Below are 14,155 nucleotides of genomic sequence, written 5' to 3' on the forward strand. Positions count from 1 at the left end.
ATTTACCATAATATGAGTTATGAAAATAACCTTAACCTATGATTTCAGTAGATAAAAATAGAATCAAGTAAGCTTGGTTGGATTTGCGGAATATTTTTATTTAAAAAATATTGGGAAGGCCTCTCAACAACGATAGCGTCCTGTTAAATTCGGATTATGCGGTGAACCTATATATAACAGTTTCTGGCCCGCGAACTGGAAATGTCACGCATTCCCGCTTTAAAACTTGCTTTTCTTTTTGATCTTATTCCCCGTTTATGCGTTTCAAAGTTGACTCGATGCACACGTTTCGTATGACCTTCTTATGTTGAGCATTGAGAACATGGGAAATGTAATTCATGAGAGAAGGGAAATCTTGTTTATTTTCAATGTCTTTGACACCATTAACTTCTACTAGCGGCGCAAACTTTATGAAAATTTCCTCGGGAAAAAAAAATAATGATTTGAAGGGATTTCGCTACACTTACAGAAGTTATGACATCACCATCAAGTTGTACTTGTAGATAGAATCCATTGAATAAAAGAAATACACAGAGCAGTATGATCAAGAAACTGTGGTGTCGTCGTCACGCTTTACACTTTCGAGAAAACTTTCTGAATGCGTCAAACATGTTATCTCAATGTTGGTTGAGGAAAAATCCTTCCACCTTTTTGCTAACAAATACAAAATTTTAATACTCTGCATTTTTAGTGGAAATGATAGAATTAACAATCAGATATCCAGCTATTAATCTTCGTGATATAAATAGATTACATTCCTACATACCGGGAAATAAACGTAGAATTGCCATATATACAGCTGCCAGACTATATCAACAATGCAATTGACTAAAGCATAAGGCACATTTCGAAAGACCATACGTCTTCTAGCGTATTTGATTAGATCAGGTGCTTAAATACGGTTTATATTGTCTAATGTCAACATACATTTCACAAATGAGATGTTATGAAAAAAATTGCTGTCTTAGTCTAAAGCTACAAAGGGGGAAGAAAAGCAAATTTCATCGCTCTACATCACCGTTTTTCACAAATTTCACAAATCTAATAGAGTGAAAGTACGATTAATATTGGTACTATAATAATATTTACCGTATTTAATTCAGGTGGAAACTACGGGGTATAACAAGAAAGTAGTTGGAATGTTGAAAAAAAAAATCACTTTACGTCACGTTCTTGCAGACGTGATCATCTATGAAAAATGAAATGCCGACAGTGAAATTAATTACGGTGCGTCTCTTGAATATACAGTACACCGCAAAAGTTTAGACACTAGTTGAGATCACACAGTATTTATAAAATGGCAGTTGCGAAATCACACAAATTAATTACCAATTATAAAAGTGAATACGTTTTTTTTATTTCCGAAGTAATAAAATTAGGCAACACAATGAAAAATAATAATAATAGTAGTAACATAAACACAATCGATGCAAAAGTTTTGACAGAGCTACATTTTCAGCAAAATGAAAATTAGTTAAAATCTGGTTTTGGATGTCGCTTCCCACTAATAATCTCGTTAATGGCTGTTTCCATCGAAAAAATTAGGTCTTTGCGTCTCGAAATTATGCCACTATCTCTCAATCGAAGCTCTAAGATCTTTTACAGACGAATAAAGATTGAAAATAGATTTGAGATCGGAACCACGTGTGGCCCAGTCGAGATCTTCAATATTTTGCGCATTAAACTAGACTTTTGCACGACCTGTTTACGACTACGACGTGTTTGCATTATCTTGCTGAAACTTCAACTGAAGACCAGATAGAATAGTGTTTATAGTGTTTCCCAAACTTTTTTAGACCATGCCCCACCAAAGCATATCTGATGCTCCCCCGTACTTTTTTTCAGGGGTACCCCCTCCGGTGAAAATTCAATTCATAGGAATACTTATTTCTAAAAAACGAGTTCATAACGAATATTTATTTTCCAAATGTAAGAACCATTAGTTTTCGTTTGCCTTCGTTTTTCTTCATTTTATTGGCATATGGGGGTCCGTAGACTTAATCTTGCTGGCACAAATTTTCCGTGGAACACAAATCATTAGGAACCCTTAGTTAAGCCCCTTCCACCGAAAGAGAAGAACAAAAGAAAGACGTCATCAAGAAATTGTTTAAAAAAAATTGAACTGATACACAAAAAACGGAAAGGAGCTCGGAAACTTCCAAGTCTTCATAGATAAACCCAAATTGTTCGTCCTTAAAAATCAAACTGCCCCCTTGTGGGGCGAGCAACCCACATTGGGAATAACCGATCTAGAGGTTCGCTCTAGTGTCTATATGTTATGCTGAGCATGCATTTTGGTGTCCTCTAATAAAGGCTATTGATACCTGCTCATTGCCGCAGAATGAAGCCGAAACCATCGGTGAACAACGGGATGAAAACTGTTCCCCAGTTGAGGGTTTTTCCCTAACGAGCGACCACCGTTAGATGGTGCCTTCAATTCCACTCCAACTCGTTAACGGCAGTAAATTTCGTGTAACGATATGGCTGAAGTTGTTGTGTGGTGAAGTAGTGGAAATAATTCAATCCAGTTCTCAGCGTTTTCTTCCCTGTCTACTCATCACCACGAAGTTTTATTGCAACCCCATGAACCAAAGTTGTTTTTTTTTCCTCCCTATTTTCTCTATTTTACTTTTAGTGATCCCCCCCCCCCCATATATAACGTAACTTTCAACTATAAACATGTAAGAGCGAAAGAGGGTCACGTAGGGTGAAGGTGAAAAGTGAAATCTCCAGTATACTCGCATACCTACTTATCTTTTATACTATTTTTCCTGTTCTATTTTTTCTTCTTTTCTTCAATTTATTCCTTTTTCCCTTCTTCTTCCGTTTTCTAACGTCTGGTTAAGTTAGCAAAAGGTTGCCAGATTTATCGTCGATTCGTCAAATAGAGATCATCCAAATTTGCTGCCGAAGCTTTTGCGCAAAGCAGTTAAAAATTAAAACCGAATATATAAGATGTAGTTTAAATTTTGTTGGGCCAGTTATTGCGCAACAAGATAACCTCAGCAGTCGCACAGATCCTAATAGTTCAGGAAACGTTTAAAAACCTAGTTACTCGATGGAAATACACTTGCAATAATCATGAAAATATCGCAAACATAATCAGCATCTATATTTTTGATCTTTTAATATTTTTTTATTATTTTCTTTAGCAAAAAATTGTTTTGGCGCCCCCCCCCCCCAGAACATTCAACCACGAGCCGCCACAGCTGAATAGCCACTGCAAAGTACAGGAGATAATTGAATGCTTTGGTTAGAGCATCAGATTCACAAAACCTAGAATAGGCCTATGTATCCAACAGCTCTGTTATGTTTGAAACGGTTATTTCACCTGTACCCAAAATGTGCACCATAATTTTGAATGATGAATGTTAGGTACTACTGTGCAATGAATAATCTAAACCATAGTTTCCCAACCTTTTTTGTCCCATCGCCCCCTTCTTCAGAAATTTTTTTCTCTCATCGCCCCCCAACGCAATCTAACCCATAGAATTCAATGTTATATCCGTAGTTTCTACCGCCCCCTGGAACTTTCCGTCGCCCTCAAGGGGGTGTTAACACACACGTTGGGAATCACTGGACTAAACCAATAAAGTAGTATAAACACAAAATTATTATTTTTTTCTATCCTGATCGAAGTTTTTAATGACAACTCGGAACATTGACTAAAAATGAGTTTTTGAGCCCTGAAAATAATCAAAAGAAAAATATATCAATCAAATGGTCCACATGCCCCCACCACCAAATAACCTAAAAGAAACGATAAAACTTCTGCTTTGGCAGGATCATTAGTTGCAATGTACTACATTTGTATTATTTGGCAATATTTCGATGATTCCTTTTTTCATTTAAAAAAAGTTGCACGAATTCTGTTGACAAGATTTACTAAAAAAGAGGTAGAAAAAGTAAGACAGAACCTAGAAAGTAGGGCATTTTACCGAAAAGTAGGAAAAGTAGAAGAAGTGGGAGAACTGCATGATAAAATCCTTTACAAACAAACAACTCAGGAATTGGATTTATTTTCAGGCTGGGGGGGGGGGAATGTCCGGATTAAGGTTTACCGGATAATAGAGGTTCCACTTTTTGCATAACACTTCACATGCTGCACAGCACAAGTCACTAAATCCCTTTCACAAAATGTCATTTATTTTTAAATTTTTATTTAAGAACCGATTTGTGAAGTGTTGAGAGCGTTCCTTTGAGAAATCAACTGTACAAAATACGGGCGTGTCAAAGCTAAAATAAGAGGCGCGATATCTGGTCAATGCCGCTTAAACAGTTAACACTGCAAAGATACATGCAATATAACCACCTTTACTTGATTCATTGATTAAGGTGCTTGATGGATGTAGTCCCGTCATTATGTAGGCTAATATTCTGAAATTTATTTTGGTTTCGATTTCGTGACTTTTTCGCCATAAAAGTAATCCTTGAGGTGATGGCTCCAGCGTCATATTCCGTATTTCGATTCATGGAAACGCAGTTAATCGGGCGTCCATTTGAAAAATTTAACACTACGAGTACCTTAAAATTAGCATTTCGGTCTTTGCAACGCTGCTGATTAAATTCTTAGAATAAATTACCTGCTTTTTTGCATGAAATCAAAGATATCGGCGTTCAGCAGGGAAAGTTTTGTCAAAATTATTGACTGAAAAATATAAATGGATACATCATCCCACCTGCAACGTATTACCTGTAACTATCTCCTGGTATTTGCATGAATATAATAGTGGGTAAATCATGCGCCATAATCATATTTTCCCTGGGCAACTACGATCCAGGTTATTAGAAATGAAAAGAAAGAACCTTACTAGTTATTCGTACATTGCATTGGCATGAGGCAATTTGAGTATCGAGCAGGTGAGTTGCTCCAAACGAACGTAATGACGTTCGGAACAACAAATTACATAAAGTTATGATCTTATTTAAATTGTTTCCAGATTATTTCCTGACTAAACTGTATTTACGCAGTACATTTTGCTGAAAATGTATGCACAATGAACTCATTAATTGTTCCATATCTTTATAAATAGGACTGAATGGTTTTGAGATTTTTTGCACAACGAAGTACCGTTTTCAAATTGAAGCAACATGTTGTCCAAGAGCTGTTTGGTCATCGGGATCGTTTTTGTGACCGTATGTCTCATAGGTAGGTAGCATTATGTTTTGACCGATATGTATCGAAATATCTTATAATAATGATGGTCATCGATCTTATCGGAAAAAAGATTTACTTTACTGTGAGTCTGATTCTGATCCGTGGCAGGTCTGAGTCGACCTATGGTTCCCTCGGAGGAAACCATCTCACTGTGACCACAGATTCATCACGGTCAAATTCCTTTGAGGAACACCTAATGAATATTAGTTCACATGCTGGGATGATTTTATTGTTGTATAGTAACAGAACATGTATATGTCTATAGGATCGGGCGTAATGTAAAAATATGGGTGTCACCATCTATTGCACATTGAGGATGAAAAAAAGTAGTATTAATAGCTTTCGTAATGATTTCCATTCTTTTGTGTTTTTGTTTAGCTCAGCCTTTCTAGCATTGTCTGTTTTATCACGTGTAGCATGTTCCGAATTCCACGTAGATGCAGATTTTTCCTTATAGCCTAAAAGGCACATTCACAACTCATTTCTCTCGGACCAAATGGGGCCCTCGGATCTATTGTGAACCGTGACCGCGCATTTACAAATGACTCCTCTGACACCTAGTGCAGTTCCGCACCACTTGAGTGGCCCGCGGCACATTCACAGATTATATAAGTGGCACGCAACACACATTTAAAGAACATTTTACCCCCCGTCAGAGTTTCAGATCCCTTGAGCGGCCCACGACACGTTTCCAGATTATTTAAGAGATCCTCGGCACATTTACAGATCACGTAAGTCACCTGCGGTGCTGTTTCAGATCACTTAAATGTCCTGCGACATGTTTTCAAACAGATGAAGTGGCCCGAACTCTCCTAAAGGTTGAGCTTTTCTGCCCTAAACACTCGGGTAGGGATCTTGCACAAGGAGTGTTTATTTTGCATAATAATTCTGGTAGTACTTTATATGATGTCTCATGAGGTATATTGGAAAACAACTTAGTCGGAGAGAGTAAAGGGGGGGGGGGTTCGCAACTATAAGAGAGAATGGTTTCATCACCCTCTCTCTTTGAACAAACAGGAAAGAATAATAATCACAAGGAAGGAATGCCTTATTTGCTTCTATAACGTATTGGTAGCGCACTCGCCCAGTATGCGAGAGACCATAGGTCCGATTCCCCGAAGAAACAAGATTTCACTGTTGGATTGCTGTTTTGGTAAGGAATGTGAACAAAGTGATAATTTCAGTGCACTGAATTTGATAGCTATGATTCAACAATGGACATGTTTATTGATTATATGCAATCATATTTGAGTTGTATGAAGAGAAACTTTTCTTTTGTACCTGTTTATATAAGGTGCACAGAATATACTGGCAAAATGTAGAGATGTTGATTTTTTCGAAAGAAAAATTCATCTCTTTATCTACGGGGACTCGAACGCACAACCTCTCGTATATATTCGATAAGTGCGCTACCACTACGCTATATAAAAGCAAGTAGAATATTTCTTTCTTGGAACGTTTTATGTTGATGCCACCATTTACGAGCCATTAGCTGATTGCTGTCGTTGTCCATCGGATGGTGCCGTTCAGCATGTATACGCTCCAAGGAAGAGATATTCTATCTGCTTCTATAGAGTGGTGGTAGCTTACTCACTTGGCGTACGCGAGAGAGCGTGATTGAGTCCCCCGTAGGAGAGTTTAATAATTTTTCAAAAAAAAAGAAGAAAACTGTATCTTTTATACTGTATATATATATTCTCTATATCTAACCAGTATTCTCTATATCTTGTAATCACCGAGTTCTTAACAATTTGTAATACAATTTGCACGACATTCACACACACGTGAATTTTTTGGTAATTTTTTCAATAGTTCTCTGAACATTTATTTTAAATTTTACTGTTCTTTTCTCTTCTTCAGAAACATATGCACAGGGTGAGTATAATAACATGCCGAGTATTACATTATTCGTCTGCTATGATTGGTAATTTTTTTGTTCTCTAGACCAGTGTTTCTTAACCTTTTTCAGCTCATGGCCCCCGAAGGATCACATTTTTTTCTTGTGGCCCCCTGTCCTATCCAGGGCCCCCCTACCCTAATCCAAGAGTGAGATACTTTCTATTTTTTTCTTATGAATGGAATTTTAATAAATCGGACCAATCTCTAGAATCCTGGCTAGGCACGGATTCAAATGATGGATTATCTCTCCCATGATTCAAATTATATGGAAAAAGATGGATCTGTGTATAATACTGGACGATCCAACGAACATGCACAATAAATCGACCCTCCCAACACATGAACCGTTGCTCTGGCAGCCCTCCATACTAAGCGGGTACTAGATTTGGTACTACGATTTTCACATGTAAGCTGTTCTTACATACGAAAATCATATAGTACCAGATCCCATATAGTGCAGTCCCTCTCCCTCCGTTATAGACATGAAGATCCGGGTCATGCCCACATAGACCCAAGGGTTAAGATGACCCTGGTTCTATGAACGGATCTGTGATGAATTCTGAAAGTAGTAATATTTTTTTCAACCATGTTTCACTTTTAAACCTTTTTTCTCTTCACAGCTCTCTGACTCTCTTCACCACCTGTCGTGGATCACCTTTCTTCTGATTTTCTCCCGTGGCCCCCCTAGAATGTCCCAGGACCGCAAGGGGGCCATATGGCCCCAGGTTGAGAACCACTGCTCTAGACCAGTGTCCTTCAACCTTGTCTGCGGGCCTGTGAATGTGGTGGAAAAACTTTTGCGTACCAGCAAAGTGGAAACTAACCGGAGGGATAATTCGAGGAACGGCAAAAAATTAACACCCTAAATAGGAGAAATAACTTGCGGACCGTCAGGAAAATTAATAAGTGAGAGAAAAATATTAAGACAGGAAAAGAGTAAATATAAGTAAGATAAATAATTTTTAGGCCGGGAAGCAATAAACACTGTAATTAAAATAAATAATTTGTCGATTGAGGCCAATATGAATAAATGGAATAAATAATTTGCGTGACGGGGTAACAAAAATAATAATAATTGGTAGGCCAGTAAAAATAAAGCAACGGGAGAAATAATTTTTCGACAGCAAAAAAAAAAGGGAAAAATAATTTGAGGGCAGGCGAAAACAAACAAAAAATAGTTTGCGGTCCGGCAAAAATAAATACCGTAAATACAAGTGTGAGAAATAATTCGAGGTTCGGTAAAAATATAAATAAGTAGGAGAATTAATTTCTCCGATAATTTTCGGAGAGTAAAATAAATAAATAAATGGGAGGAATAATTTAGAGAAAGGGGGGGGGGAGGCGGCAAAGAATAAATAAAAAGAACAAAACAAATTGCTTGTGGTCTTACAAATATACACTGAAGAGCCAAAAAAACTGCCAACCTGTCTAATATCGTGTAGTTGCGGCAGAAGTGCCGCAACACGACGTGGCATGGACTCGACTAATGTCTGAAGTAGTGCTGGAGGTAATTCACACCATGAATCCTGCAGGGCTGTCCATAAATCCGTAGGAGTAAGAGATGGTGGAGATCTCTTCTGAACAGCACGTTGCAAGGCATCCCAGATATGTTCAATAATGTTCATGTCTGGAGATTTTGATGGCCAGCGGAAGCGTCTAAACTCAGAAGAGTGTTCCTGGAGCCACTTGGTAGCAATTCTGGACGTGTGGGGTGTCGCATTGTCTTGCTGAAATTGTCCAAGTCCGTCGGAATGCACAATGGACATGAATGGGTGCATGTGATCAGACAGGATGCTTACGTACCTGTCACCTGTCCGAGTCGTATCTAGACGTATCAGGGGTCCCATATCACGCCAACTGCACACGCCCCATACCATCACCAGCTTGAACAGTCCCCTGTTGACATGCAGGGTCCATGTATTCATGAGGTTGTCTCCATACCCGTACACGTCCATCAGCTCGAAGCAATTGGAACCGAGACTCGTCAGACCAGGCAACGTGTTTCCAGTCCTCAACAGTCCAATGTCGGTGTTGTCGGGCCCAGGCGAGGCGTAAAGCTTTGTGTCGTGCAGTCATCAAGAGTACACGAGTGGGCCTACGGCTCCGAAAGCCCATATCGATGATGTTTCGTTGAATGGTTCGCACGCTGACACTTGTTGATGGCCCAGCATTGAAATCTGCAGCAATTTGCGGAAGGGTTGCACGTCTGTCACGTTTAATGATTCTCGTCAGTTGGTCCCGTTCTTGCATGATCTTTTTCCGGCCACAGCGATGTCGTAGATTCAATTTTTTACCGGATTCCCGATATTCACGGCACACTCGGGAAATGGTCGTACGTGAAAATCCAAATTTTATCGCTACCTCGGAGATGCTATGTCCCATCTCTCGTGCGCCAACTATAACACCACGTTCAAACTCACTTAAATCTCGATAACCTGCCACACCTAGAATGTCCCAGGACCGCAAGGGGGCCATATGGCCCCAGGTTGAGAACCACTGCTCTAGACCAGTGTCCTTCAACCTTGTCTGCGGGCCTGTGAATGTGGTGGAAAAACTTTTGCGTACCAGCAAAGTGGAAACTAACCGGAGGGATAATTCGAGGAACGGCAAAAAATTAACACCCTAAATAGGAGAAATAACTTGCGGACCGTCAGGAAAATTAATAAGTGAGAGAAAAATACCCCGCTTATTTGTAGCAGCAGTAACCGATCTAACAACTATGTCAGACACTTGTTGTGTTATATAGGCGTTGCCGACCGCGGCGCCGTACTCTGATTGGTTCCATATCTCTTTATTTGCATACGCATGCCTGAACCAGTTTTTTTGGCTCTTCAGTTTACATACCGTAAGTAGGAGAAATAATGTGGTGTTAGGCAAAAATATAAATAACTAGGAGAATTAATTTGTGAGCCTGCAAGAAATAAATAAATATGATAAATTATTTCTGGACGGCACAAAATATATATATATATATATATATATATATAAATGGGAGAAATAATTTGGGGACAGGCAAAAATTTATATATCAGTAGAAGAAATAGTTTCGTAAATATGAGAAATAATTTACGGACTGGCAAAAATAAGTGAGACAAATAATTTGAGCAAATAATTCACAGACCTGATGGCGGGCTGAGACAGAAAAAAAAGCCAAGATTGGGTGGTTTTTTGAAATGGAGAAGTCCTAATTTTGCTCAGTACTTGTGAGCGTGCTTGAAAGGGAAACTACAAGCATCACCTCTTTCCCCTCAAACATTGTGTGTTGAGTCTGTTAATTTCAATGCTATTCGAGAGAAGTCCAAGAACTAAATATTTACTTTTAAGAAATTCATCGCCCCCCCCCCCAAGCCATATATGCTAAACGCATGGCACGCAGACCAAATATACTGGCTCAGGGGGTTATCTGATGTGGCCTGGTCTCAAACCTAATTTTACAAAAATGCAAATTTTCAGATCGCTTAAGTGACCCGTGGCACAATTAAGTGACCCGTCCAGAACATTTAAGCAGCCCACGGCACATTTTCAGATCATCCAAGTAGGTCCGTTATGCATTTTCAGATCACTCAAGTTACCCGCGGAGTATTCCCAGATTCGCGGCATAATAACGGATCACTAGAGTGATGCGTGGCACAGTTCCAGAGAACACTTACGCAGCCCAGACGCATTTCCAGATCAGTTGGGTCCGCGAGACATTTAGAGATCACCAAAGAGGCTCTGTAAAGAACTTGGTTCAGGTGCCCACAAACTAGCAATTGGTTTACTCGTTTTTGGCGCACCGAGTAAGATGTCATTAAGATATAGTCAGTTAAGATTAAATGGCATTTCATAGGGCGGTTGATGACGTAAGCATCATCTAAACCGCCCCTTCCCCCCTTGTCATCAAATGCAGCAAATCGGGACCCCCCCCCCCCATTCACCGATGCTGACGTAATACTTGAATGACCCTCTTACCATTGATTGGGGTTAAATTACAAGTATCATGTACACTCATAGATTACTCATAGATACTAAATATTTAAACCATTTCAATACCTTGATATTGCAGTGTCATATTTTATAAAAATTGGTTTTTATTGTTACATGTGATCGTTATTTTTCCGTACTGAGAAGTAAGTACAGGAACATGAAATTTTGGCTCCAATTTTTCGTAAATACTGAGAGTACATTCTGATGAACGACACTTTTTATTTACACAGTCTATTCCCGTTTCAACGAATACCGTAATAGCGAAAATCTCGTTTTAACGAAGACTTTTCTAGCTCCCCCACATAAGTTTATATAGCAACAATGCGAAAATCTGAAATTCCTATACAACGGAATTTCATTATTACGAAGTGATTTCTCCAGTCTCTTGAAGTTCGTTATAACGGGATTCGAATGTATATTTTGGATACAAATTGCTTTATTTATCGATAGACATCTCTAAAACAGGCAAGCACTGCCCATACACAGAGATGGACAAACAATACGGAGAAGAGAAACACATTAAACACACGCAGTAAGACTTGAGAAAGATGATTAAAAGAAATCATAAATAATAACGTGACACGGAGATTGCTGACGAAATTGATGCATAAATACAGTTGATAAAACAAAATCATGATTCCCAAAACAAAATCATATTGTTGAGCACAAACAATAAAGAAATGGAATTAAAAATTATGATACGAATGATTGGAAAAATGCTAAGGAGATACTGTGAAAAAATTCAGGAATATTTGAATATAAAATGGACGCAATGTTATCGTCGCTCAGGGTATTTGAAATGCATACACCGCTCTCTTATTTCGATAATCGTCATTTCCTAAAGAATTTGGTTTGGTTTGAGAGAGATTTTCAGCTGTATGTCATGACCTGTTGAAGAAAAATGAAAGAAAAATTCTAACAATTGCCTCTTCATTTATACTTAAGAGTTATAATAATCATTTATACGGTGTCGGCCCCGATTAAGCGGACATTAAAGGTTCCAGGACATATAATATCCGATTAAGGGAAGGGGACGGTTAAACGGGAAACAATTCAATCGCTGTTTAACACCGTTAGTATAGTTTGTATATTGGGATCTCTGATGAAGGATCAAATATTAATGAAGTTGCTGGAATAAATCAGACATCAAAATGAAAATTATATTTTTAAACTGATCGCAATACCCATTTTCCCCTTTTTATTAGGATATTTCGGTTTAAAAACCGAAAGAAACAATCGAAATATCAATTTGTGTAAAACTCTCATCACTCAGGTACTTCCATGAAGTAACTTGAATACAGCTCATTGCATCGCACATATCTTTCAAGATTTTCATGATATTCAACTGGAATTTTCATACAAGTTTCACTGTGTATAGTAAGGCATATAATTATGAAAAATAAAATTTATATATCTTTCTCGCGCATACGTACTTGAAAACTATTTCCTTCAAATGCTTATATCTCGGGAAATATCAAATAGCTTCATTTCAAATTTCAGTATAAAGTATGATTTCAGCGTTGCCAAATTTTTTGTAAGTCTTGTGGAATTTGGTGAAATTGCCACTTGTTATAAGTGGAAAAACGCGAGAGATAAAAATAAAAATTTTTAGAAGAAACATTTTTAAGAGTAACGTTCATAAAAAGTTGTGAAAATACTTGTAATTTTCACGGAAATGCATACGAACATTGAAAATAACACGTGTAACAGGCAAGCTGTTAACAAGGATGTACAGCAATGCTTTTATTCACGAGACACGTGAGATTTAAGTTGTATCGAGAGACGAAGACATTCTCGAGGAGTTCGATTTTAACCTTCATCACGAAGGGGTTGTGTGTTTCGCAGGTTAATGCAAAATAAAGGCATGCTTCATGTTCGTCGCTTCGTATACACCTCACCAATCGTCACACACGTAAAATATTTTGTGAAATTTACAAATTATTTGAAGCTTTATCTGATACAGGGTGGATCAAAAACGATTTTTCTTATTTAGTTTTTTCGCCAGTCCCCCTAAAATGCACTCCAGAATAAATTCCCATTGAAGACTGTGAGTACAAGAACAGGATTTACACGAGTAAAGTTTCAGAAGAACTCATCGTATATTTGTCAAGAAATTAAAGGAAGAAAAAAACAATTCTGAACACCAAAGTATCCATTGATTTATGTCTACAAGATGTACCACATAAAACTATAAACTTCTCTTTCCAATTCTGATAAAAAGCGAGCAAAACTCTTTTCCTTGTAGAAAAACACGCTGGAACTTGACAGTTAAAGTGCTAAAATTATTTTGTAGGATAGGAAATACCGACCAAGGATCAGGATCGCAAGATCTTCATCATCAAGAGCTGCATTGTTGAGAACACTTTGATCATTTTGATGATCCAAAAAAAGGTGGAGAAGAAGCCAACATTCCACAACCATGTTGATGAAATTGGATGGTTACATTTTTTTAAAATATAATAAATAACTTCTCAGCACATTTTAAAATTACTTATTAGATCAAAATTGGTTGTCAGGCTGCATTTGCAGCTATTGTTGCCAACCTACGTCCCGCGAGTTGGGCTGTCCGTGCAGTAAAACGAACACTTTGGGAACAAAATAATGATAATGATAAGAGTGGACAGACACCACTGTATGAGACTTGGGAATCACTAAATTAAAGTTGCTGATTGAATTGATTCAAATTGCGATGCTTTCGTTTTATATATCACCATACTGTACTGATTCTATGTGTTCTGCGCTTTCCATTTTCAGGAGGATGCGGTACCGATTCCAGGTCCGGTAGAAACACCGGTTCCTAATGTGAGTAAAGTTTTCACTACCTTGCATTTAAAAAAATTCGAGGTTTTTGTGTAAGGTGTGGCCCAAAATGTGGAGGCATGTGGAAATGTTCTATAAATGTCAGAATTTATTATCTTAAGTGTTTTTCTTTTAATAAAATCCCTGATTACATGGAAACAAATAGATAACAATAATTTAACCCTTTAAGCGGTTTTTGAAATTTTCCTGATCGGCATTGTAACGGTCACATTTGAAAAAGCGAAACCTTCACAAATTGCCACCTATTTTTATAGGATATTCATTTCTTTTTCCGGTTGCTAGTCGATAACTGTTCCTCCCCCTTCAACAAGAA

The 14,155-nt window shown here is 38.0% G+C and overlaps 2 long non-coding RNA genes across 3 annotated transcripts in view; one reads left to right on the top strand and one right to left on the bottom strand.

Moving 5' to 3' along the window:
* LOC149081345 (uncharacterized) overlaps positions 1-14,155 on the bottom strand; it is a 210,949-nt gene that overhangs the window by 156,637 nt on the left and 40,157 nt on the right. The gene's annotated exons all lie outside the window — the stretch shown is intronic.
* Positions 4,843-7,034, top strand: LOC149081347 (uncharacterized). The gene is made up of 3 exons (XR_016193429.1): positions 4,843-4,860; positions 5,034-5,149; positions 7,019-7,034. It is a non-coding gene; the product is annotated as an uncharacterized LOC149081347 (long non-coding RNA).

Source organism: Pholcus phalangioides, unplaced genomic scaffold (genome assembly GCF_987345545.1).
Source record: "Pholcus phalangioides strain wild (caught in Gottingen) unplaced genomic scaffold, Ppha-v1.0 ptg000010l_1, whole genome shotgun sequence".
NCBI classification, from domain to species: Eukaryota; Metazoa; Arthropoda; class Arachnida; order Araneae; family Pholcidae; genus Pholcus; species Pholcus phalangioides.